The sequence below is a fragment of the Triticum urartu genome, chromosome 1 (genome assembly GCF_003073215.2).
Source record: "Triticum urartu cultivar G1812 chromosome 1, Tu2.1, whole genome shotgun sequence".
Lineage (NCBI taxonomy): Eukaryota > Viridiplantae > Streptophyta > Magnoliopsida > Poales > Poaceae > Triticum > Triticum urartu.
The window spans coordinates 518,422,077-518,449,241 of record NC_053022.1 but is presented as its reverse complement, the minus strand read 5'-3'; positions in this window follow the sequence as shown (position 1 = coordinate 518,449,241).

The window sequence follows — 27,165 nt, the reverse complement described above, 5'->3', positions numbered from 1 at the left end:
AACTGAGTTTTCAATGCATTTATGTGCATAATTTAAATTTGAACTACATGCACATGCTCCAGTGCATATAAATTGGTTGAAAAATCAAATCTGTGTCCTTGGGTATGCTTAGGTCCCATGCGAGAAATGGGAAAGAATTTCAAACACCAGGGCACCGTTGATTGCCGGCAAAACATTGAGATGCCTTGTTTTTAATTCTAGTAAATCAAAAACTCGTCTGAAATTCATGAAACTTGGCATGCTATCATGGAGCGGCATCAACATGCCGTGGTATAAATTTTGTCCCATTTGGGGCAGGTTTGGGTATATGCTTCTCACAAACCGGAGCTTCTCACAACAATCATGATGTTTTTTGGTAGGGAACGTCCCACCTTTAGGGACGAAACGATATCCATTGCCTCTTATTGCTTTCAATTTCTTTTCTCATGTCAACATAGAACAACAGGAGTGTTATGTGATTTTTTGTGATTTTCGTGGTTCGTTTGGACATTTTTATGCATTAACTGAGTTTTCAATGCATTTATGTGCATAATTCAGATTTGAACTACATGCACATGCGCCAATGCATATAAATTGGTTGAAAAATCAAATATGTGTCCTTGGGTGCATGCTTAGGTCCCGTGCAAGAAATAGGAATGAATTTCAAACACCAGGGCATCGTTGATTGCCGGCAAAACATTGAGGTGCCTGGTTTTAAAATTCTAGTAAATCCAAAATTTTGTTAACCATTGACGTGACGCCACGTGTCTTGGTTTTAATGGTTGTAGGAGGTGCCGTGCGGACAGCTGATTGACCTTGACTAAAAGGGAGGTGTGCGAGCACCCTTCGGTGTATAGGCTGACCGAGAGGCACGCAAGCTGTCCTCGAGTGTGCAGGCTCACCGGGAAGCGTGCGTGTTGTACGCTGCGCAGGCTCACTAGGAAGCGAGCCCTTTGAATTCCATGGCCGCCCGCCTTGCTCGCATCCTCTCCATTGATGGCGCCCAAGCCGCAGTTTAATTCTCTTTTTAAATATAAAACACTCGTCGCAAATGTTTTAGTTAGAACACCCGTATGCAAACCGACAGCTTCCCCAGGAAGCCAAGTGAAAAGGTGTCGAGCGGGATTTCTGCAGCTCTTGATCATAAACGATTTAGATAGAACACCCGCATGCAAAGTGTGAACAGCGCAGGATTTGTTCATCACTTCAACGCAAACGGTTGTTTTGGATGACCCGTGTGCAACCACGTACAAACAATTTGGTAAGATTTGCATCTGTCATATTGGGTATGTTGCCATTTATCAAACTGGAAAGATTTACGTTTGTTGATCTAGTAACGTTGCCATTTTTCAATCCTTGTAACACTGCGATTTGTCAAAATATGCAGCTAGAAATCGTTAGCACTATGTAATTTTTGCAACTAAAGTTCAATAATTAAGCATAGATTTCATTCATAGATTAAGCAGTCGTTCTTAATTTATACAAAAAGTTCAACTCGACAGCTGAACTGACCAAACTTCTCCCCAATTGTTGCCAACCACGTACTGAAATAGTTAGTTCAACTATATATACTAGCTAATTTTAAGTACATTGTACAGTTCGACCACACATCTATAGTCATATGACCTGAACAAAATAGCCCCTAAATACTACTACTACCACGGAGGGGCTTTGTGCTACTTCTGGCAGCCTCTCCTCTGGCGAGTGCGCTCAGTAAGAGGCAGAGGAGGAGGAGGAGCCTACCGACGAGCTGGAGAAATGCAATACGGTGCCTACCGCTACTGCACGTTCAGCGACGCTCGCCAGCTCGAATGCCCAATGTCGCTCCAGACAATCCCTCTTGAAGAGGCCGTACTGCTCATAGATCTCCTAATTCCTCACCTTTGCGTCGGCGTGTGCTGCGGCCACGGCTGCGGTAAGGCTCTTTGCGTGCTTGATGAGGCGATCCTCCTCCTCCCGTAGGAACTCGATGTAGCGTGCAAGATCGCTGACGCAAGTGCGGGCCTCCACTTCCGCCTCCCTCCTTTGAGCGGCGATGGCGGAGCGGGTGATGATCCCAGCGGTCAACGGTGGGCTGGCGGCCACGGTGGCCGACAATGGGGTGGCAGCCACGATGACCACCTCCTGCCTTTGGGCCGCATTAGTGGAGCGGGTGATGGCCACGGTGGCCGGCAGTGGGGTGGCGGCCACGACGGCCACCTCCCACCTTCGGGCCGCGGCGGCGGAGCGGGAGATGGCCCTGGCTTTCGACGGTGGTGTGGTAGCAATGGCGGCCGGAAACAGCTGCCGACGGGCAGAGGCGTTGGAGCGTGTGATGGGTGTTCTGCGCACACCCAACAGGGACGCCACGTGCACTACACTACACTGGGGACTGCACCGCCGCCGCGGTGTAGCCTCCCAGCTGGAGTTGTCCTCTGATGACGGCGGAGTGGCTGAGCGACAACGACGGACCGGTGCCATTGGCAATTATGGGATAAGCAGGCGAGATAAGCTAAGGGGAGGGAGGGGAAAATGCGATGCAAGACTCGCCGGCCGTGAGGATTTTTATAGCAGGCCGACAAGCATTGGGTTTTTGGGGGATTTCACTGTGTCGGGCGGGAAGCTTGCGCCGGAACCTGCGAGGTTGCGTGGGAACGGGCTCACTGACGTTTCATTGGCGCCACCGTTTGGCCGAAAGAATGCCCCCACGCGCTGCGCAAGCTTATGTTGTAATCCGTCTGCGGTAGCGGGGTGACAAGACATGCGAGAGGAGGCCGAGAGGAGAAGTACACATACAGTTATTAAAAAAACGTTTGTGATTTAATTACCTACTATACCCCCGTCCTGGTTTATAAGTAGTATTTAACTAATAAAATACGAATGCATGCCGCCATAGATTATATCGTTGGAGTCGTATTTGAACATAGTTTCCAGCTATACAATTTTTGTAACATGCATTAACACTTTTTTGGGTTAAATTTAAGGTCATACACCATCAAGCGTTTACCCGCAACACACACAGCTTATTCCATCATAAAAAGCTCTGATGGATCAACTGTCTGCCACGTATCGCACACGCAACTCTAATATGATTCGTGCTTGATGTCTCCGACATCGCTCGCACAGTTCGTATTATTTGCCACGTATCACAGTGCCGTCCTTTGCTCACGTCCCTCGGCAAGCTCTGCTCGCTATTTGGCGCCGCAGCGCGTTGTGCTCGCCGTTAGGTGCCGCGACGGACTTTGTCGCGTCCATTGGCGCTCTCTGCTCGCGGCCGTCGGCGCGCTCGGCTTGTGGATAGCTTTTCCTTGAGGCGACCGCGGAGCGCTCTGCTCGTGTCCCTCTGTGCGCCCTCTGCCAGCGGTTGGTCGTGCGGACGATCACGTCGAGGGCCCCATATGCAGACGGTTGCGCCACGCGCGTTGCCACGCGATGCAGTTAAGTGCGGCACGATGGAGTTACGTGCTGCAAATTAGAACTGCCATCAGGGCCTGCCGATATTCCTGGCCGTCGGGCTTCCCATTTAATTCCCGTGGCCATTATAACCTTAGTCTCTTCAACCTTTTGATCGCGCCCCACAACACAACAAGCACACCCACGACGACACATAGAAAAGGGATGTCCGACGGCGCTCCAATGGAGTTTGACGAGCATAGAGTGGAGACCCACACGAGGGAGACGGATCTCTCGGTGGTGTACACCGTCGACCCAGCCGTGGTGCATGATTACATCAACAGCGTTGAGCAGTTGCTTGCTGGAGACAAGTACAAGGTGGTCGGCATCGACTTCCAGTACACCGCCGGTCGTCCCAGCATAGATCAGAAGGTTGCCGTCGCCCAGTTGTGCGTGCACCATAATGTCCTCATCTACCACTAATGCATGGCCATAGAGCCTTGCGACCGTTTCAACAAGTTTGTCAACAGCACCGACTACAAGTTCACCATAGTGGAAACCAAAGACAATGTAAAAGCGGTCAGTGTTACGGGCTTGGCCTGCAAGAACCTTGTCGAAATCCGTGACCACTACAGGGCCTGGGGCAACACGAAGCAGGAATCCCTAGTCAAACTCGCCTCGGCCGTCATCGACCCCTACTACGAAAAGATTAAGCAGGATGCCCAGAGAACAAGTCCCGTATCCTGGCACAAGGCCTGGATGCGGCAACTGGATGAACCTCACCTTAGGTTCGTGGCCAAGAGCGTGTACACATGCTACGAGATGCACAGGCGGATCGTTGACATGAGGAAGTGCCTCGTTACCCAAATCGACGAGCCCAGATCAAGCCACAAGCAGAGCAAGTGTCACAAGAAGTAGATGATGATTAGATGATCGTTTATGGTAGTTAACCATGCATGTAATATATAGTTTAATTTATTGGTGTGTGTGGAAATGTCATGTGTGTAGTAGCCACCTATGTAATTATGCATGTAATACTTTACTTTGGTGTGTGCAAATGCCATGGTTGTAGTAGCCACCTATGTAAGTGGATGTTTAATTTGGTTATGCAAGCATGTCCTTATAATCCTTATAAGTGTGTGTGTGTGTGTGTGTGTCTATATATATATATATATATAGTGTTACTATTCATCACTCAGTGTGCAGAATAAGTTATTCTTCACCCGAGGTAATCTTACGATCGCTTCCTAAATAAATTACGTTTAGAATATAAATAGTTACATGCATATTGATTCAATATGTAACATTTGGTATAAAAAAGCAAAAATATAGGTTATAAGATCAGAAAAATCACATTTTATGTATGTTTTACACTATATTTTTACATTCATAATTTTACGTAACATAAAATATTTTTTACGGCGAGTACATATTTTCTTACATTCTTTTTTTATGTACGAAATAAGACAAATTTTACGAAACGTAAAAATACGGTGCCTTGATGTCAAAATAGAGAGGGGGTGAAGAATAACTATTCCTCACCCAGGATGACGAATAGCGCGACCCTATATATATATATATATATATATATATATATAGTTCTGTATGCAATCCCATCGCACAACACACACGTCTTATTAGCAGCAACCGTCTGTGTTATTATCGGTCTTCACACACATTTCTGATTACAGACCTGTTTGCCATGTATCACACACATCTTCTTAAGTTGAACCTTTTCTGTTCTCATGTCTCAACGCAAACAGTTCATCCGAGTGAACCGCATGCCGTATATCGCACACACCTTTCATCTGGCTCACCGTTTCTTTTGTGTTGCCTAATCACAAACAGTTCATCTGAGTGAACCGTGTGTTGTGTATCGCACACGCCTTCATCTGGCTGCCCGTTTCTTTTGTTCCTCCTTATCGCAAACAGTTCATTGAACTGAACCGTATGCCCTTCATCGCAAATGAAAATAAAACCTGAACTATGTTTGATGCATCCATCATCGCAAATGTTTTATACATTTCTGACGGTTTTCATACAGCACCGTTTGCGATTATTGCATCACACACAGTTTCTCAAAGGGTCTCTGATCATAGTGTCGCGTTAGCAGCATCCTGCAGTAGTGAGAGTGCGTATAATCTATGGACTCAACATTAGTCATAAAGAAATCACATACTTATTACAAAAAATCTATTAGTTATCAAAAGGAAGTACTATGCGCATGCTCCTAGGGGGATAGATTGGTAGGAAAAGACCATCACTCGTCCCCGACCGCCACTCATAAGGAAGACAATCAATAAATAAATCATGCTCCGACTTCATCACATAATGGTTCACCATACGTGCATGCTACGGGAATCACAAACTTTAACACAAGTATTTCTCAAACTCAAAATTACTTAATAGCATGACCCTAATGTCACCATCTTCATATCTCAAAACAACCATGAGGAATCAAACTTCTCATAGTATTCAATGCACTTTATATGAAAGTTTTAATTATATCCCTTTTGGATGGCTATCATATTAGGACTAAATTTACAACCAAAGAAAATTACCATGCTGTTTAGAGACTCTCAAAATAATATAAGTGAAGCACGAGGGTTCATCAATTTCTATAAAATAAAACCACCACCGTTCTCTAAAAAGATAGGTGAAGCACTATAGCAAAATTCCCTAGCTCAAAAGATATAAGTGAAGCACATAGAGTATTCTAATGAATCACGATTCATGCGTGTCTCTCTAGAAAGGTGTGTAAAACAAGGATGATTGTTGAAAACTAAAAAGGAAAGAATCAAATCATACAAGATGCTCCAAGCAAAACACATATCATATGTTGAATAAAAATATAGCCTCAAGTAAAGTTACCGATAGACAAAGACGAAAGAGGGGATGCCTTCCGGGCAATCCCCACGCTTAGGCTCTTGGTTATCCTTGAATATTACCTTGGGGTGCCTTGGGAATCCCCAAGCTTAGGCTCTTGACACTCCTTATTCTATAGTCCATCAAATCCTGACCCAAAACTTGAAAACTTCACAACACAAAACTCAACAGAAAATCTCATAAGCTCCGTTAGTATAAGAAAATAAATCACCACTTTTGGTACTATTGTGAACTTCGTTATTTATTTGTATTGGTCTAATATCTACTGTATTCCAACCTTTCCATGGTTCATACCCCCCGATACTAGCCATAGATTCATCAAAATAAGCAAACAACACAAAGAAAATAGAATCTCTCAAAAACATAACACTATGTAGCAATCTGGATATTTCGAATACTTCTGTAACTTTAAAAATTCTAAAAATTAGGACAACCTAAGAAATTTGTTTATTAATATACTATAGAAAGAAACAGTATTTTATCGCGCTTCTGCTAAAAATGAAAATTAATCTCCTGGGCACAAAAGTTTCTGCTTTTCAGCAAGATCAAATCAACTATCACCATAAGCTATCCCAAAGGTCTTACTTGGCACAAACACTAATTAAAACATAAAAAACTACATCTAACCAAAGACTAGAGAAATTATTTAATGCAAAGCAGAACCTAAAAAGCAAAAACAAAAATAAAATTGGGTTTCCTCCCAACAAGTGTTATTGTTTAACGGCCTTAGCTAGGCATAAAACACGAATAGATCTAAGTATTATCATCTTTGGCATGCAATTCTTCAATTGCACACTTATAACTCTTAGGAGAATTTTTTGTTTTATCAATAATCAAACTCCTAGGCAAGAAATCAAGAAATTCATTCGTGACAATTGGTTCTTGATGACCCACAAGTATAGGGGATCAATTGTAGCTCTTTTCGATAACTAAGAGTGTCGAACCCAACGAGGAGCAGAAGGAAATGACAAGTGATTTTCAACAATGTAATGTCTGATAACTTGTAATGAGCAAGTAACCATAATAATAGCAAAGTGCAACAAGGTAGCCCAATCCTTTTGAGGTGAAGGACATGCCAAAACGGTCTCTTATAATAGGCAAAGCGTTCTTGAGGGTACATGGGAGTTTCATCTAGTTGATTCGGTTCGTTTTCGCTACTTTGATAATCTGATATGTATGTGGACCGGTTCTTAGATCTCGTTCTTACTTGAACAAACCTCGTACTTATGATTACCCCCCCCCCCTCGCAAGCATCCGCAACTACAAGAAAAGTATTAAGAATAAATTCTAACCATAGCATTAAACTTTTGGATCCAATCGGTCCCTTATGGAATAGCGCATAAACTAGGGTTTAAGCTTCTGTCACTCACGCAACCCATCATCTAATAACTACTCCACAATGCATCCCCTTAGGCCCAAATATGGTAAAGTGTCATGTAGTCGACATTCACTTGGCACGACTAAGGGAATCACAACATACATACTATCAAAATACCGAACACATATCAAGTTCACATGATTACTTGCAACATGATTTCTCTCATGACCTCATGAACAAAAGTAACTACTCACACATGATAATCATGCTCAAGATTAGAGGGGTATTAAATATCATATTGGATTTGAACATATAATCTTCCACCAAGTAAACCATATAGTAATCAATTACAAGATGTAACCAACACTACTAGTCACCCACAACCACCAATCTATAGTTCTGGTAACAAGATTGAACACAAGAGATGAACTAGGGTTTGAGATGAGATGGTGTTGTTGAAGATGTTGATTGAGATTGCCCTCCCCAATACGGGAGAGTTGTTGGTGATGATGATGACGATGATTTCCCCCTCCGGGAGGGAAGCTCCCCCGGCGGAATCGCTCTGCCGGAGGGAAAAAGTGCTCCTGCCCAAGTTCTTCCTCGAGACGGTGGCGCTCCATCCCGAAAGTCCTCTCCTTATTTTTTCTAGGTCAAAATGACTTATATACCAGAAGAAGATGGGCACAGGAGGTGGGCCTGGGCAAGCACAACTCACCAGGGCGTGTCTGGGCTCCCTAGCGCGCCCAGGTGGGTTGTGCCCGCCTGGTGGGCTCCCTCTGGTACTTATTTGCTCCAATATTATTCATATATTAAGTAAAAATTCTTTGTAAAGTTTCAGCTGGTTTGGATTTGTGCAGAATAGGTAGCCTGGCATAGCTTTTCCAGGTCCATATTACCATCTACCGGAATTCTCCCTCTTTGTGTGTACCTTGCATATTATGAGAGAAAAGGCATTAGAATTACTCCAAAAAGCATTATTATGCATAAAAACATGATAAATAACTGTAGGAAAACATGATGCAAAATGGATGTATCAACTCCCCCAAGCTTAGACCTTGCTTGTCCTCAAGCAAAAACCGAAATCGAAAAACATGTCCACATGCTTAGAGAGAGAGAGAGGTGTTGATAAAAAAATATAGACATAGAAGCATAATGTTGATTATTATAACAGCAACAAGCTTAAACATAAGACTTTTATCATAGACTTCTTATGAATAAGTGAAAATTCATCACACTATCGAAGTATGAAGCATAAACTCTATTAGAGACAAACAAACTATGTTATCAGAGCCTTTAGGCAAGTCCACATACTCAACCATCATATAGCCCTCCATGTTTCCAAACACTCACCGCATACACATGAGCAAAACATTTCAACTGGACACATAGAAAGATAGGGGCTTATAGTTTTGCCTCCCAATGTATGTCAACAATAATGACCCATGCTACCCATATTCAGCTGGACATATGTGCCTAGATCTTTCCTCACCACATGATGCTTGCCAAAGGAGAAAAATAAAAAGGAATAGAGATAAAACTTTGACTCTTTTCATAAAAGTAAATACATAAAAGTAAGAGATAGGTCCTTCGCAAAGAGAAGCAGAGGTTGACATGTGCTTATTTGTTTTTTTGCTCAACCCCTTAGTGCAAAAGAACGTCACGTTGTATTGCCCCTTGTGATGGCAACTTTTATTATGCACTCTATCGCTTTTATTCTTCACCATCACAAGTTCGTACAATGCTCAATTTTCTCTTACACTAAATGATCTCACACTTTTAGAAGCAATTTTTATTGCCTTATTGCACCGATGACGACTTACTTGAGGGATCTTGCTCAACCCCTAGGTAGGTAAGGTGGACTCTTGAAAATAAGATTTGGGTTTAATGGTTTTTGGATGCGCAAGTAGTATCTCTACTTGGTGCGGAATTTTTTTGGCTAGCAAAGATAGGGGCAAGAACCACATGTTAAAGTATGCATGAGAATATGACTTCTATGTGAATATGAACAAACATAAATCATTAAGTTGTCTTCCTTGTCCAACGTCAACAATTCTGGCATATATATTTTGATGGGGGCTCACAATCACAAAATATTTCTAGGATAATGTATTTATATGTGAATCTTCTCTTCCCTTATTAATTCTTTCATGAGTTGCATCATTGACTAATGTTGTGTTTGTCAATCTCTAATAAATTTTTCTACTTATACTTTTCCTTATGTGGTGTCATCACCTACCTTAAGATTAGCATATGATCTTCTTGATTTATTTCCTTCCCTTCCCTTTTATTTATTTCCTTTTTTATTGCAACAAGAAAGTAAAGAATGCAAAAACTCAAACTAAACTTTATTATATATCTAGCACATGATTACAAAGATAGATCACTAAGCAAACTCTCGAACAGAAAGGATCGAACTAAAATAAGTAAAGGCAAAAGATAGTGGGGATGATACGATACCGGGGCACCTCCCCCAAGCTTGACGGAAGCAAAGGGGAGTGCCCATACCCTATACTCAATTTTCTTTTGGTGATGAAGAAGGTGGTGGTGGTGTAGTAGAGGTCCTGTCCTTCAAGATTAAGAGATTCTCCAATCTACGGATGACGTTCCGAAGGAAGATGATATCATCTTGATGCAGTATATTTTCACGAGTGAGATATTTATTTTGAACACAAACCATTTCAATGATCCGAAAGGCTTCGATCTCAATAGGGGTAAGATGAGCATAGTAAGGTTTAAGGATATCTTCTTCTTCCTCCTCGGCCGGCAATGCTTGGTCGACCACCGGGCTTGCTATACGGTAACCTCCTTGCTTGTGTCTCCCTTGACGACCTCTACAGGCTCCTCTCTCTTCAACTCAATCTTCATCAACCAAGCATCCTCTTCCACATTGTTGGAGGAAGAAGACATGATGCCTGGCTCAATAGATCTGACCGAAAATAGCAAGGAAAAGAGAACAGAATATTTCTCCGCGATACGGTGATCAATAGGTGTTGGAAATATGCCCTAGAGGCAATAATAAAAGCATTATTATTATATTTCTTTGTTCATGATAATTGTCTTTATTCATGCTATAACTGTATTATCCGGAAATCGTAAATACACGTGTGAATACATAGACTATAATATGTCCCTAGTAAGCCTCTAGTTGACTAGCTCGTTGATCAACAGATAGTCATGGTTTCCTGGCTATGGACATTGGATGTCATTGATAACGGGATCACATCATTAGGAGAATGATGTGATGGACAAGACCTAATCCTAAGCATAGCACAAGATCGTGTAGTTCGTTTGCTAGAGCTTTTCCAATGTCAAGTATCTTTTCCTTTGACCATGAGATCGTGTAACTCCCGGATACCGTAAGAGTGCTTTGGGCGTATCAAACGTCACAACGTAACTGGGTGACTATAAAGGTGCACTACGGGTATCTCCGAAAGTGTCTGTTGGGTTGACATGGATCGAGACTGGGATTTGTCACTCCATATAACGGAGAGGTATCACTAGGCCCACTCGGTAATGCATCATCATTATGAGCTCATGGTGATCAAGTGGTTGATCACGGGATCATGCATTACGGTACGAGTAAAGTGACTTGCCGGTAACGAGATTGAACAAGGTATTGGGATACCGACGATCAAGTCTCGGGCAAGTAACATACCGATTGACAAAGGGAATTGTATACAGGGTTGATTAATCCTCGACATCGTGGTTCATCCGATGAGATCATCGTGGAGCATGTGGGAGCCATCATGGGTATCCAGATCCCGCTGTTGGTTATTGACCGGAGAGTCTTCTCGGTCATGTCTGCTTGTCTCCCGAACCCGTAGGGTCTACACACTTAAGGTTCGGTGACGCTAGGGTTATGAAGATATGTGTATGTAGTAACCCGAATGTTGTTCGGAGTCCCGGATGAGATCCTGGACGTCACGAGGAGTTCCGGAGGTAAATAATTATATATAGGAAGTGCTGTTTTGGGCATCGGGACAAGTTTCGGGGTTATCGGTATTGTACCGGGACCACCGGAGGGTCCCGTGGGCCCACCGGGTGGGGCCACCTGTCCCGGGGGGCCACATGGGCTGTAGGGGGTGCGCCTTGGCCTACATGGGCCAAGGGCACCAGCCCTACTAGGCCCATGCGCCTAGGGTTTCCACCAAGGAGGAGTCCAAGTGGAGGAAGGCACCCCGAGGTGCCTTGGGGGGGAGGGAAACCTCCCCTTGGCAGCCGCACCTAGGAGATTGGATCTCCTAGGCTGCGCACCAACCCCCCTTGGCCCTCCTATATATAGTTGAGGAGAGCGAGGACTTCATACCTGAGCCTTTGGTGCTTCCTCTCTCCTCGTTACGTCTCTCTCTCATAGTATAGGCGAAGCCCTGCTACTGTGACGCCCTGCATCCACCACCACGCCGTCGTGCTGCTGGATCTTCATCAACCTCTCCTTCCCCCTTGCTGGATCAAGAAAGTAGGAGACGTCATCCGCTCCGTACGTGTGTTGAACGCGGAGGCACCGTCCGTTCGGTGCTTGATCATCGGTGATTTGAATCACGTCGTGTTCGACTACATCATCCCCGTTCCTTGAACGCTTCCGCTCGCGATCTACAAGGTACTCTTCCGCTCGTTGCTAGATGAACTCCTAGATGGATCTTGGTGAAACCGTAGGAAAATTTTTGTTTTCTGCAACGTTCCCCAACAGTGGCATCATGAGCTAGGTATATGCCTAGTTCTCTTGCACGAGTAGAACACAAACTAGTTGTGGGCGTTGATTTTGTTCAATATGCTTGCCGTTACTAGTCTTATCTTGCTTCAACGGAATTGTGGGATGAAGCGGCCCGGACCAACCTTACACGTATGCTTACGTGAGACCGGTTCCACCGACAAACATGCACAAGTTGCATAAGGTGGCTGGCGGGTGTCTGTCTCTCCTACTTCAGTTGGAGCGGATTCGATGAACAGGGTCCTTATGAAGGGTAAATAGAAGTTGACAAATCACGTTGTGGCTTTTGCGTAGGTAAGAAACGTTCTTGCTAGAAACCCATAGCAGCCACGTAAAACATGCAAACAACAATTAGAGGACGTCTAACTTGTTTTTGCAGGGTATGATATGTGATGTGATATGGCCAAAAGGATGTGATGAATGATATATGTGATGTATGAGATTGATCATGTTCTTGTAATAGGAATCACGACTTACATGTCGATAAGTATGACGGTGACAAGGATGATCATGGAGCCCCAAGATGGAGATCAAAGGAGCTATGTGATATTGGCCATATCATGTCACTATTATTATTTGATTGCATGTGATGTTTATCATGTTTTGCATCTTGTTTACTTAGAACGACGGTAGTGAATAAGATGATCCCTTACAACAATTTCAAGAAGTGTTCTCCCCTAACTGTGCACCGTTGCTACAGTTCGTCGCTTCGAAGCATCACGTGTTAATCGGGTGTGATAGATCCTTTCGTTCACATACAACGGGTGTAAGCAAGATTTACACATGCAAAAACACTTAGGGTTAACTTGACGAGCCTAGCATGTGAAGACATGGCCTCGGAACACAGAGACCGAAAGGTCGAACACGAGTCGTATGGAAGATACGATCAACATGGAGATGTTCACCGATGATGACTAGTCCGTCTCACGTGTTAATCGGACACGGCTTAGTCGACTTGGATCGTGTAACACTTAGATGACTAGAGGGATGTCTAATCTGAGTGGGAGTTCATTAATAATTTGATTAGATGAACTTAATTATCATGAACTTAGTCTAAAATCTTTACAATATGTCCTGTAGATCAAATGGCCAACGTTGTATTCAATTTCAACGCGTTCCTAGAGAAAACCAAGCTCAAAGACGATGGCAGCAACTATACGGACTGGGTCCGGAACCTGAGGATCATCCTCATAGCTGCCAAGAAAGATTATGTCCTACAAGCACCGCTAGGTGATCCACCCGTCCCACAGAACCAAGACGCTATGAACGCCTGGCAGACACGTACTGATGACTACTCCCTCGTTCAGTGCGGCATGCTTTACAGCTTAGAGCCGGGGCTCCAAAAGCGTTTTGAGAGACATGGAGCATATGAGATGTTCGGAGAGCTAAAAATGGTTTTTCAAGCTCATGCCCGGATCGAGAGATATGAAGTCTCCGATAAGTTCTTCAGCTGTAAGATGGAGGAAAATAGTTCTGTCAGTGAGCACATACTCACTATGTCTGGGTTACATAACCGCTTGACTCAGCTGGGAGTTAATCTCCCGGATGACGCGGTCATTGACAGAATACTCCAGTCGCTTCCACCAAGCTACAAGAGCTTTGTGATGAACTTCAATATGCAGGGGATGGTAAAGACCATTCCTGAAGTATTTGCTATGCTGAAATCAGCAGAGGTAGAAGTCAAGAAGGAACATCAAGTGTTGATGATGAATAAAACCACTAAGTTCAAGAAGGGCAAGGGTAAAAAGAACTTCAAGAAGGACGGCAAGGAAGTTGCTGCGCCCGGCAAGCAAGCTGTCGGGAAGAAGTCAAAGAATGGACCCAAGCCTGAGACAGAGTGCTTTCATTGCAAAGGGAAGGGTCACTGGAAGCGGAACTGCCCCAAATACTTAGCGGACAAGAAGGCCGGCAACACCAAAGGTATATTCGATATACATGTAATTGATGTGTACCTTACCAGTATTCGTAGTAACTCCTGGGTATTTGATACCGGTGCCGTTGCTCATATTTGTAACTCACCACAAGAGCTGCGGAATAAACAGAAACTGGAAAGGGACGAGGTGACGATGCGCGTCGGGAATGGTTCCAAGGTCGATGTGATCGCCGTCGGCACGCTACCTCTACATTTACCTATGGGATTAGTTATAAACCTCAATAATTGTTATTTAGTGCCATGTCTGAGCATGAACATTGTATCAGGATCTCGTTTAATACGAGATGGCTACTCATTTAAATCCGAGAATAATGGTTGTTCTATTTATATGAGAGATATGTTTTATGGTCATGCTCCGATAGTCAATGGTTTATTCTTAATGAATCTCGAGCGTATTACTACACATGTTCATAGTGTGAGTACCAAAAGATGTAAGGTTGATAATGATGGTCCCACATACTTGTGGCACTGCCGCCTTGGTCACATAGGTGTCAAACGCATGAAGAAGCTCCATGCAGATGGACTTTTAGAGTCTCTTGATTATGAATCATTTGACACATGTGAACCATGCCTCATGGGAAAAATGACCAAGACTCCGTTCTCAGGAACAATGGAGCGAGCAACCAACTTATTGGAAATCATACATACTGATGTGTGCGGTCCAATGAGTGTTGAGGCTCGCGGTGGCTATCGTTATGTTCTCACCCTCACTGATGACTTAAGTAGATATGGGTATGTCTACTTAATGAAACACAAGTCTGAAACCTTTGAAAAGTTCAAGGAATTTCAGAGTGAAGTTGAGAATCAACGTGACAGGAAAATCAAGTGTCTACGATCAGATCGTGGAGGAGAATACTTGAGTCACGAATTTGGCACACACTTAAGAAAATGTGGAATAGTTTCACAACTCACGCCGCCTGGAACACCTCAGCATAACGGTGTGTCCGAACGTCGTAATCGCACTCTATTAGATATGGTGCGATCTATGATGTCTCTTGCCGATTTACCGCTATCCTTTTGGGGGTATGCTTTAGAGACTGCCGCATTCACTTTAAATAGGGCTCCATCGAAATCCGTTGAGACGACACCGTATGAATTATGGTTTGGGAAGAAACCTAAGTTGTCATTTCTAAAAGTTTGGGGATGCGATGCTTATGTCAAGAAACTTCAACCTGAAAAGCTCGAACCCAAGTCGGAAAAATGCGTCTTCATAGGATACCCTAAAGAAACTTATGGGTATACCTTCTACCTCAGATCCGAAGGCAAGATCTTTGTTGCCAGGAATGTATCCTTTCTAGAGAAAGAGTTTCTCTCGAAAGAAGTAAGTGGGAGGAAAGTAGAACTTGATGAAGTATTGCCTCTTGAACCGGTAAATGGCGCAACTCAAGAAAATGTTCCTGAGGTGCCTGCACCGACTAGAGAGGAAGTTACTCATGATGATCAAGATACTTCTGATCAAGCTCCTACTGAAATTCGAAGGTCCACAAGGACACGTTCCGCACCAGAGTGGTACGGCAACCCTGTCTTGGAAATCATGTTGTTAGACAACGGTGAACCTTCGAACTATGAAGAAGCGATGGCGGGACCGGATTCCAACAAATGGCTAGAAGCCATGAAATCCGAGATAGGATCCATGTATGAAAACAAAGTATGGACTTTGACTGACTTGCCCGTTGAACGGCGAGCCATAGAAAATAAATGGATCTTTAAGAAGAAGACAGACGCGGATGGTAATGTGACCATCTATAAAGCTCGGCTTGTCGCTAAGGGTTATCGACAAGTTCAAGGGGTTGACTACGGTGAGAATTTCTCACCGGTAGCGAAGCTAAAGTCCGTCCGAATCATGTTAGCAATTGCCGCATTCTATGATTATGAAATATGGCAAATGGACGTCAAAACGGCATTCCTTAATGGTTTCCTTAAGGAAGAATTGTATATGATGCAGCCGGAAGGTTTTGTCGATCCTAAGAATGCTAACAAGGTGTGCAAGCTCCAATGCTCGATTTATGGGCTGGTGCAAGCATCTCGGAGTTGGAACATTCGCTTTGATGAGATGATCAAAGTGTTTGGGTTTACGCAGACTTATGGAGAAGCCTGCGTTTACAAGAAAGTGAGTGGGAGCTCTGTAGCATTTCTCGTATTATATGTAGATGACATACTTTTGATGGGAAATGATATAGAACTCTTGGACAGCATCAAGGCCTACTTGAATAAGAGTTTTTCAATTAAGGACCTTGGAGAAGCTGCTTATATATTAGGCATCAAGATCTATAGAGATAGATCGAGACGCCTCATAGGTCTTTCACAAAGCACATACCTTGATAAGATATTGAAGAAGTTCAATATGGATCATTCTAAGAAGGGGTTCTTACCTGTGTTACAAGGTGTGAAATTGAGCTCAGCTCAATGTCCGACCACGGCAGAAGATATAGAAGATATGAGTGTCATCCCCTATGCCTCAGCCATAGGTTCTATTATGTATGCCATGTTGTGTTCCAGACCTGATGTAAACCTTGCCATAAGTTTGGTAGGAAGGTACCAAAGTAATCCCGGCAAGGAACACTGGACAGCGGTCAAAAATATCCTGAAGTACCTGAAAAGGACCAAGGAAATGTTTCTCGTTTATGGAGGTGACGAAGAGCTCGTCGTAAAGGGTTACGTCGACGCTAGCTTCGACACAGATCTGGATGACTCTAAGTCACAAACCGGATACGTGTATATGTTGAATGGTGGAGCAGTGAGCTGGTGCAGCTGCAAACAGAGCGTCGTGGCGGGATCTACATGTGAAGCGGAGTACATGGCAGCCTCGGAGGCAGCACATGAAGCTATATGGGTGAAGGAGTTCATCACCGACCTAGGAGTCATACCCAATGCGTCGGGGCCAATCAAACTCTTTTGTGACAACACTGGAGCTATTGCACTTGCCAAGGAGCCCAGGTTTCACAAGAAGACAAGGCACATCAAGCGTCGCTTCAACTCCATTCGTGAAAATGTTCAAGATGGAGACATAGAGATTTGTAAAGTACATACGGACCTGAATATAGCAGATCCGTTGACTAAACCTCTCCCTAGGGCAAAACATGATCAACACCAGAATTCCATGGGTGTTCGATTCATCACAATGTAACTAGATTATTGACTCTAGTGCAAGTGGGAGACTGTTGGAAATATGCCCTAGAGGCAATAATAAAAGCATTATTATTATATTTCTTTGTTCATGATAATTGTCTTTATTCATGCTATAACTGTATTATCCGGAAATCGTAAATACACGTGTGAATACATAGACCATAATATGTCCCTAGTAAGCCTCTAGTTGACTAGCTCGTTGATCAACAGATAGTCATGTTTCCTGGCTATGGACATTGGATGTCATTGATAACGGGATCACATCATTAGGAGAATGATGTGATGGACAAGACCTAATCCTAAGCATAGCACAAGATCGTGTAGTTCGTTTGCTAGAGCTTTTCCAATGTCAAGTATCTTTTCCTTTGACCATGAGATCGTGTAACTCCTGGATACCGTAAGAGTGCTTTGGGTGTATCAAACATCACAACGTAACTGGGTGACTATAAAGGTGCACTACGGGTATCTCCGAAAGTGTCTGTTGGGTTGACATGGATCGAGACTGGGATTTGTCACTCCATATAACGGAGAGGTATCACTGGGCCCACTCGGTAATGCATCATCATTATGAGCTCAAGGTGATCAAGTGGTTGATCACGGGATCATGCATTACATTACGGGTAAAGTGACTTGCCAGTAACGAGATTGAACAAGGTATTGGGATACCGACGATCGAGTCTCGGGCAAGTAACATACCGATTGACAAAGGGAATTGTATACAGGGTTGATTAATCCTCGACATCGTGGTTCATCCGATGAGATCATCGTGGAGCATGTGGGAGCCATCATGGGTATCCAGATCCCACTGTTGGTTATTGACCGGAGAGTCGTCTCGGTCATGTCTGCTTGTCTCCCGAACCCGTAGGGTCTACACACTTAAGGTTCGGTGACGCTAGGGTTATGAAGATATGTGTATGCAGTAACCCGAATGTTGTTCGGAGTCCCGGATGAGATCCCGGACGTCACGAGGAGTTCCGTAATGGTCCGGAGGTAAAGAATTATATATAGGAAGTGCTGTTTTGGGCATCGGGACAAGTTTCGGGGTTATCGGTATTGTACCGGGACCACCGGAGGGGTCCCGTGGGCCCACCGGGTGGGGCCACCTGTCCCGGGGGGCCACATGGGCTGTAGGGGGTGTGCCTTGGCCTACATGGGCCAAGGGCACCAGCCCTACTAGGCCCATGCGCCTAGGGTTTCCACCAAGGAGGAGTCCAAGTGGTGGAAGGCACCCCGAGGTGCCTTGGGGGGGAGGGAAACCTCCCCTTGGCAGCCGCACCTAGGAGATTGGATCTCCTAGGCTGCGCACCAACCCCCCTTGGCCCTCCTATATATAGTTGAGGAGAGGGAGGACTTCATACCTGAGCCTTTGGTGCTTCCTCTCTCCCCGTTTCGTCTCTCTCTCGTAGTATAGGCGAAGCCCTGCTACTGTGACGCCCTGCATCCACCACCACGCCGTCGTGCTGCTGGATCTTCATCAACCTCTCCTTCCCCCTTGCTGGATCAAGAAAGGAGGAGACGTCATCCATTCCGTACGTGTGTTGAACGCGGAGGCACCGTCCGTTCGGTGCTTGATCATCGGTGATTTGAATCACGTCGTGTTCGACTACATCATCCCCGTTCCTTGAACGCTTCCGCTCGCGATCTACAAGGTACGTAGATGCATTCGACCACTCGTTGCTATATGAACTCCTAGATGGATCTTGGTGAAACCGTAGGAAAATTTTTGTTTTCTGCAATGTTCCCCAACAATAGGTTCGGGGCGTATATAAAGATATTTTTATCTTGGGCAACAAGCAAACTGTAGAAATATGGAGTCCAGAAAGTACCTGGGGTGGGCACAACCCACCTGGGCACGCCTGGCTGTCTTGTGCCCACCAGGGTACGCTTCCTGGTTGTTTCTTATCTTCCTAATTTTTGTTATATTCCAAAACTGACAAAAATATTTTTGCAGGTTTTTCGGAGTCCACTTACTTACCGTATCACGTACCTCCTTATTTTCACGATTCTAGAGTGTTCCGGAAGGACTCTTTTATGTGTTCTTCCGGTGTCAAAGTTTGGATAATATTACTTTCAACATTAATGGGCATACCTGAGATATAATGTTTTATTCGTTGCCCATTAACAACCTTCGGGTTAGTACCTAAGGGAGTCCTGGATTAGGAGGTCCCTAGGCGTCCGGGCTACGTGACATGAGCTGGACTAATGGGCCAGGAAGATACAAGATAGAAGCCTCCCCCCGTGACCAGACAGGACTCTCCTTTGCGTGGATGGCAAGCTTGTCGTTCGGATGTGAAGATTCCTTTCTCTGTAAACCGACTCTATACAACCCTAGGCCCCTCATGTGTCTATATAAACCGGAGGGTTTAGTCCGTAGAGGCAATCATAATCATATAGGCTAGACATCTAGGGTTTGGCCATTATGATCTCGAGGTAGATCAACTCTTGTAAGCTCTATACTCATCAAAGTCAATCAAGCAGGAAGTAGGGTATTACCTCCATTAAGAGGGCCCGAACATGGGTAAACATCATGTCCCTTGTCTCCTGTTACCTTCGATCCTCAAACGCACAGTTAGGGATCCCCTACCCAAAATCAGCCGGTTTTGACACCAACATTGCTGCTTTCATTGAGAGTTCCACTATGCCGTCGATAGAAGGTTCGATGGCTCGATCAATCATCTACAATGATGCTGTTTTGGGGGAGATTATCCTCCCCGGCCAAATTTGCGTATTCGGTGGCTTGCACTGCGCCCCAACTCGGTTGGCCACCTTGAGCAGATCGACACCGCTATGCCCCTAGTCATCGGATCAGTTTCAGGAACCTAAATTATGTCGCTAATATCCGAGGAAATTTGATCTTCGAAGGGTTCGCGGCCCCAACCACGGCTCTGGCCCTAGATCCGGAGCAAACTACCAGGTCCGAAGATGGGAGTTTGGAGCCCACCGGACTCTCCGCTATAAACCACATTATCGAGGATCCAGAGGCGATCTTGTCCACGGCGAACTCGGAATCAGTCCAGGTTCCCCTTATCATCGAAAGACCGGACTCGCCCCCGGACTCCAAATCCGAACTCTCGAGGTCTGCGCCATGCAGGCATAGCCAAGAAGCTCTCACTCAGGCCAGCCCTGCAGACCCTCGCTTCCATATCCAAACCTCACTCTTAAACGAGGCTCTGGACTTAATGCAATCCCTTGCTATTTCTGAGGAATCGCTTCAGAACTATGCCTAGCCCAGACTAGGGGCTGAGAGCCCCCGGACACTGTTAAACGAGTCCGGTCTACCCTACAGAATGAAAGTCCATCTCATCCAGAACTAGACTAGCAATTCAGCCTCCATCAAAGCCCCAACCTGATAGCGGCATATATACCGCGCGTACATAACTACGTACTAAATATACCATGGTCCAGGACGGGGGCCTACCATAAACAAAGTACACAATACGGTTCGACCCTATCCGGACCATCATATTTTTCATTTTCTACTTCTTATTTTCATTTGTCAGGTTCTTTACAACCCATACCACTCTTCGATGGTAGCTGGGGCCCTTTTCCAGGTCCCTTGTTATATACACTAGATTGTTGATCCTCTCAAAGGACCACACACCATTGGGAAAAGTGGTGCAGACGTGCGGCAGAGTGTCCAAAGGATCTTCAAGATCATCTTTTCAAATTTAGGACCTGTATACACCTTTCCCTTGCTCTCGGCATGTAAAATGGCCTTGATGCTTATAGCATATTTTGTAAAAATACGTTTCGACGTACCAATCAGACTATAATGGAAACAGTTTCACCCAACCTTGTTCGGTATTGGCTTATTTCTTAATCTGTTTTCCCACTTTACGTCTGAATTGTCATATACACCTTGGTATGACTTAAATCGCCAGGGGCTCTATTCAAGCCATATATATATTCTCAACAATAGAAAGTCCGAACACTCTCAGAGTATACTTCGGCGTCACGAATACTGCATTATATGCATCGGCTCGAAATCACGTCTTTGGTCAATAGCTGGCTTGCCCGGCTCCTGTGCTTGCTACCTTACGTTCCGTTTTTTCGGCTAAGGTAGTAAAGGGAGAACTACTGCAATTGTGTTTCCGGCTGGCCCGGTTAAGCACCTCAGTAGAGAAAGTCAAAAACTAACTGTCGTGATGCGGTGAGAGTTGGTCAGCGATTTGGTGACTAAGTACAAATCTCTTGCGATTTTTTCGTATTATACAAAGGACCGGTCTTCATCCGATCATGCGTCTATAGCACCCAAGTTCGGATAGCTAAACAATATCAGGGGCTGCGCCTACAATCCCATTGTCAAACTCCTATTGCTAAGTGAGAGTGGTAAAGCCGCATAGTCTGATTGCCTGGTTCGACGCACTGACACCTCCTTCAAGGACCAAGCTATTGGGTTAAGTGTGTCCATGTGCTATTCCGAACACCCCTGTACTACCTACGTGGGGGCCGAAGCCGACGAATGGCAAACTCTCCGATACCGTAAAAGGCCGTACAGGAGGAAAATAATTTAAGATAAAACAAGCAAACATATTATACAAAAGACTTGTTTCATAATACAAAGTTCAGGCAGCACAGATATATTCATTCAAAAACAATATCCTTTGAACACTGGCCCTCTACAATGCGGGATCCCTCTAGGACTTCATAAAAAATACCGCTCCGGCGTGTGGTGCTCCTTGCCTGCGGGCGGTCCCTCGGTTGCAAGCTTGGTGGCATTCATCTTCGCCCACTACACCTTGACACGGGCGAAGGCCATCCGGGCACCTTTGATGCAGACCGATCGCTTTATGGCGTCAAGCCAGGGGCATGCATCGACTAGCCGCTTCATGAGTTAGCTGCTGGGTATGGGTTCGGCTGGCCAAAGACGGACTATAACATCCTCCATGGCCAATCTGGCACCCTATGCAGTTCGGTCAACTGCTTCAGCTAATCACTGAGAGGCACTGGATGCTCTGGCGCAAGGTATTGCGACCAGAACAGCTTCTCCGTTGAGCTCCCCTCTTCGGCTCGAAAGAACTCCGCAGCATCAGCAACACTACGAGGCAGATCCACAAATGCTCCTGCAGAACTCCAAACCTGGGTCAGTAAGATGTACTTTCTCCTTTCAAATTTGCTCTGCATAGAAAAGGTCTTACCTGCCGCTATCTGCCTTGCCTCTTGGATCTCCCGGCAAGCACCTTGGGCTTCAACCCGGGCCTCCTTTGCGCTTTGGAGGGCCTTAGAGAGTTCGGAGTCTTGATCTGAAATCTTGCGCTCTCAAGACTCACATTTGTTTATAGCATCCTTGAGCTCTTGTTGGACTTCCTCCACCCTCGATTCATGTTTTCGGCGGGCGGCTCGTTCCTCCTTCGCCTACTTCTTGGCTGCGGCCAATGGGCCCTTGAGGGTCTTGACCTCAGATGCGTCAACTATGAGCATAATCATAAAACTCATTCAGATAACAAATCAAAACTCATATCATTTGAGATATGTTTAGGTATCTCGTACCTTGCTTTTCCTCCAACCGCTTGTTGGTGCGGATGAGCTCTTGATTGGCCCGCTCCAACTCCCACTTTAGCTCAGACACTTCAGTGGTATGGGAGGTTGCTGCTAACAGCGACGCCTGTTTGTCCAAATATGCATATACGTTATCTCCTGCAAAAATTATTTGATCCTCTGTTCGACTCTTCTTTATAAAAGTTGAACAGTCTCAGGGGCTACTATCTATACACATGCATACCTTTTGTATATATCAAATGGCTAAAGAATATTACATCACATACCTCAAAACCTATTAGAAGGCTGGTATATGCTTCATTCAATCCAGTGGCGGAGCCAGGGGGACGAGTAGGGGCCAGACCCCCCAACCATCTAGCAATGCTTCAAACCAGTGGCCACAACGAGAGATAAAATCGCACGTACAGGCTTGTTGGCCCCCCTAATCTCAGCGTGTGCCCTTCAAAAGGATAAAAAGGCCCATATCAAAAGCCCACTAGCGTCCAAATTAGCAAAGAAGACCCGATTTAATCTCTTGCAGCATTGAAACTGCTTTCTCTCATGCGTGATTAGGTCTATGTGGGTTAGATTAGGCACCGTTGCCGCCTGTCATGTGCCCCTGCGGCCCTGCCGCCGTCGTGTGCCCATATGCCTATGATCTCTTTGCTCTGTCGCTCACGATCTGATCTGTACTGTGAATAGAAAAGCCTACTTCATTGCTTGAGGTAACGAACTAGTAGGTTAACACTATACTTATCTCTCTCATCACAATTCTCGTCTCGTGTTAGTGTTGAAATTATACATTAGATTTTATTTGCTTTGTTTTTTATTTGAGATGCTATCAAAAATTCATATCTCGTACGTGTCCTAGAAATTATCGTGATGCAAATTATCTTGTACGATGTCCTATTTGCGATGCAGATTTTTCCTATGTCCACTGTATATAATATAGCTAATTTCTGAAATTGAAATTCCTAAACTATGAATGGAAAAGGAACTGCCAAACACCATCAAGATTAATTTTTTTTCTAAGTTGGTTACTTATAAAAGTGAAATTCGTCAACTAAGAAGAGAAAAAACAACTCCAAACACCATTAAAATTAATTTATTTTCTCAGCTGGTTTCTTCGAATTCTTGACATACTAAAATTGTTAATGAGATTGTTGTGCAAGTTCTCCACCTTGTTCTTTATAATTAACTTTTGCACTGGATTCAATCCGTCTTTAGCGGACCAAACCTTCTCAACCACCATACCCATACGGGTACGGTGTTCCTCCACAATGGAAGCGCGGTGAAGCGCTTCCACCAAAGTGTTCGACACCTCCGGATTGACAAAGGTCTCCGGCGGAGTTGACGCCCCCCCCCCTTTCAAAGGAGGCTGCTCACCTGATTCCGGAGCCGTGCGGGTCTCCAGAATGACATTCGGTCGGGGGCCGAATTGGGCATGGCCCCCGTCGCTAGTCTTCATGGGGGTCAACTCCCCCATGTTTTCGGGAGCAGAGGTATTACCCTCTGGCGCCACCTCAATGGCCTCCCGCACCTCTCCATGACCTGGAGAGGTCCTTCGGGACAACACTTCAGTGTTGTCCGTAGCAGTGGGCGGAGAGGCCGACGGAGGCGTCTCCCTCTCCATCATGTTCGGACCCAGTGAATTCCTAGAATACGATGATCGTTGGGGGATATCATGGACCGGACTACAACACGCAATTCAATGTGTTAGAACCACAAGGCATAAAACCGGATATATGTACAGTGTCCTTCGATACTTACGATTCGGCCAGGGGCTTCGGCCTAGGGCGCCACTCGGGGATGGCGTCGGCGCCCGATTCAGAATCGTCCAACGGGGAGACTTTCCCCTTCTTGGACGCCTCTGCCTCTAGGTCCACGGAGGCCGCCCTTTTATTCCTTCGCCCCTTAACGGCAGAATTTCTCTCTTCTTCCTCTGCTTCATCTTCGTCTTGAGAGGAGAGAGCTTCGGTATCTTCGGACAGAACATCTGAAGCACCTTTACAGTGGAGGCCAACTCTGGCCTCCTTGCCCTTCTTCTTGGCCTTCTTCTCCGGCATCTAATATGGTGCCGGAACCAGCATCCTCGTTAATAAAGGAATGGCTAGTTCTTCCGGAAGTGGAGCCGGACATTGGATCCGCTCCGCTTCTTTGTCAAGCCCTGTGGGAATAATGGCAAGCTCAGTACACTCCTTGGATTTACAAATTGAGGTTATCAGAAAACTTACAGGAGTGGACGAATGAGTGTAGTCAAGGCCAAGGTCTTCGATCCTTTCCGGCCACTATTTCTGGGCCTTGAAGGGAAGCTTCCATGTGTCCTAGTGCGTCGTGCCGAAGAACCGCTTCAGGGTCCGAGGACTGGCCCGATCGAACTCCCACAGGCAGGGAGTCCGGCGTTGGAAAGGGAGGATCCGGCAAAAAAGCATCACCTGGATCACGTCAGCAAGACTGGTGTTCTTCTCTATCATGCCCTTGACACACTTCTGCAGAGTCATCACCTCGTCGGACGATGCCCGATCCAGGCCGTTGTTAATCCATGATGCAAGCCGCATGGGAGGCTCAGATTTGAACTCAGGAGTGGCGACCCATGTGGCGTCGCAGGGTTCTGTGATGTAGAACCACTCCTGTTGTCATCCCTTCACGGTCTCCACAAGGCCCCCTTGGGCCAGGTGACGTTGGGGAGCTTGCTCACCAAGGCGCCGCCGCACTCCACATGTTGACCATCGACCACTTTTGGCTTCACATTAAAGACCTTGAGCCATAGGCCGAAGGGGGGGGGGGGGATGAGGAGGAATGCCTCACATACGACGATGAACGCTGAAATGTTGAGGAAGGAATTCGGGGCCAGATCGTGGAAATCTAGCCCGTAATATAACATGAGCCCATAGACAAAAGGGTGGAGAGGAAACCTTAGTCCGTGAAGAAAGTGGGGGATGAATACTACTCTATCATTAGGCTCTGGGGTGGGGATGATCTGCTTTTTGGCAGGAAGCCGATGGGTGGTGTCTGTGGCCAAGTACCCCACTTCCCGGAGTTCCTTGACGTTCTCCTCCGTGACAGAGGAGGTAATCCACTTGCCCTCCGCACCAGATCCAGACATGGCTAGAGTGCTTGGGGGGACGGAAAAGATCTGGGCTTGGGCGCTAGAGCTCGAGGGCGGATGGGCTGAGGAAGGAGAAGGCATGGGGATAAGAGATGGATTCTTATCCTCTTATAAAGGCAGTGAATATCAAGCGCCCCTCACGAACCTTAAAACTCACCTATTCCCAAGGGGTCATGCAAAATAGCACGGTTGGATTACGCCAAACCTATATTGATGAGAATCCCGCAATAAGGGGACACGATCTCTGCTTTGACAAACCGTGTCGATGAGGACCGCGCCTCGAAATACGAAGCGGGAGGCTAAAATCGGTTCGAAATAATAATAAGGCCAGAACATAACGTCTCGCCGAAAAAGCTATCAGTGGACATAGCCTATTTTCGTTTAAGTATTTTACCCTTGTGGTCCAGGGTTGTAACTATTATACAGAGCCAGATATAGTTCTGTTGTTCAACTACTTTGAAGTATTCGCAGGAGGAACCCGCCTTGCAATGCCGAAGACAAACTGCGCGCCAGACACATCATCATTGAAGCCTGGTTCAGGGGCTACTAAGGGAGTCCTGGATTAGGGGGTCCCTGGGCGTCCGGGCTATGTGACATGGGCCAGACTAATGGGCCAAGAAGATACAAGATAGAAGGCCTTCCCCCGTGACCAGACGAGACTCTCCTTTGCGTGGATGGTAAGCTTGCCGTTCGGATGTGAAGACTCCTTTCTCTGTAAACCGACTCTATACAACCCTACGCCCCTCCGGTGTCTATATAAACCAGAGGGTTTAGTCCGTAGAGGCAATCATAATCATATAGGCTAGACATCTAGGGTTTATCCATTACTATCTCGAGGTAGATCAACTCTTGTAACCCCTATACTCATAAAAGTCAATCAAGCAGGAAGTAGGGTATTACCTACATTAAGAGGGCCCGAACCTGGGTAAACATCGTGTCCCTTGTCTCCTATTACCTTTGATCTCAGATGCATAGTTCGGGACCCCCTACCCGAGATCAGCCGGTTTTGACACCGACAGTACCTTCAACATTATTTATTTTGATAGCTCAAGACTGATAAACCTCCTCGATAACATAGGGTCCTTCCCATTTTGAAAGGAGTTTTCCTACAAAGAATCTAAAACGAAAGTTGTACAAAAGAACATATTCTCCAAGTTTAAACTCAAGCTTTTGGATTCTTTTATCATGCCATCTTTTAACTTTTTTTCTTTAAATAACTTGGCATTTTCATAAGCTTGGGTTCTCTATTCATC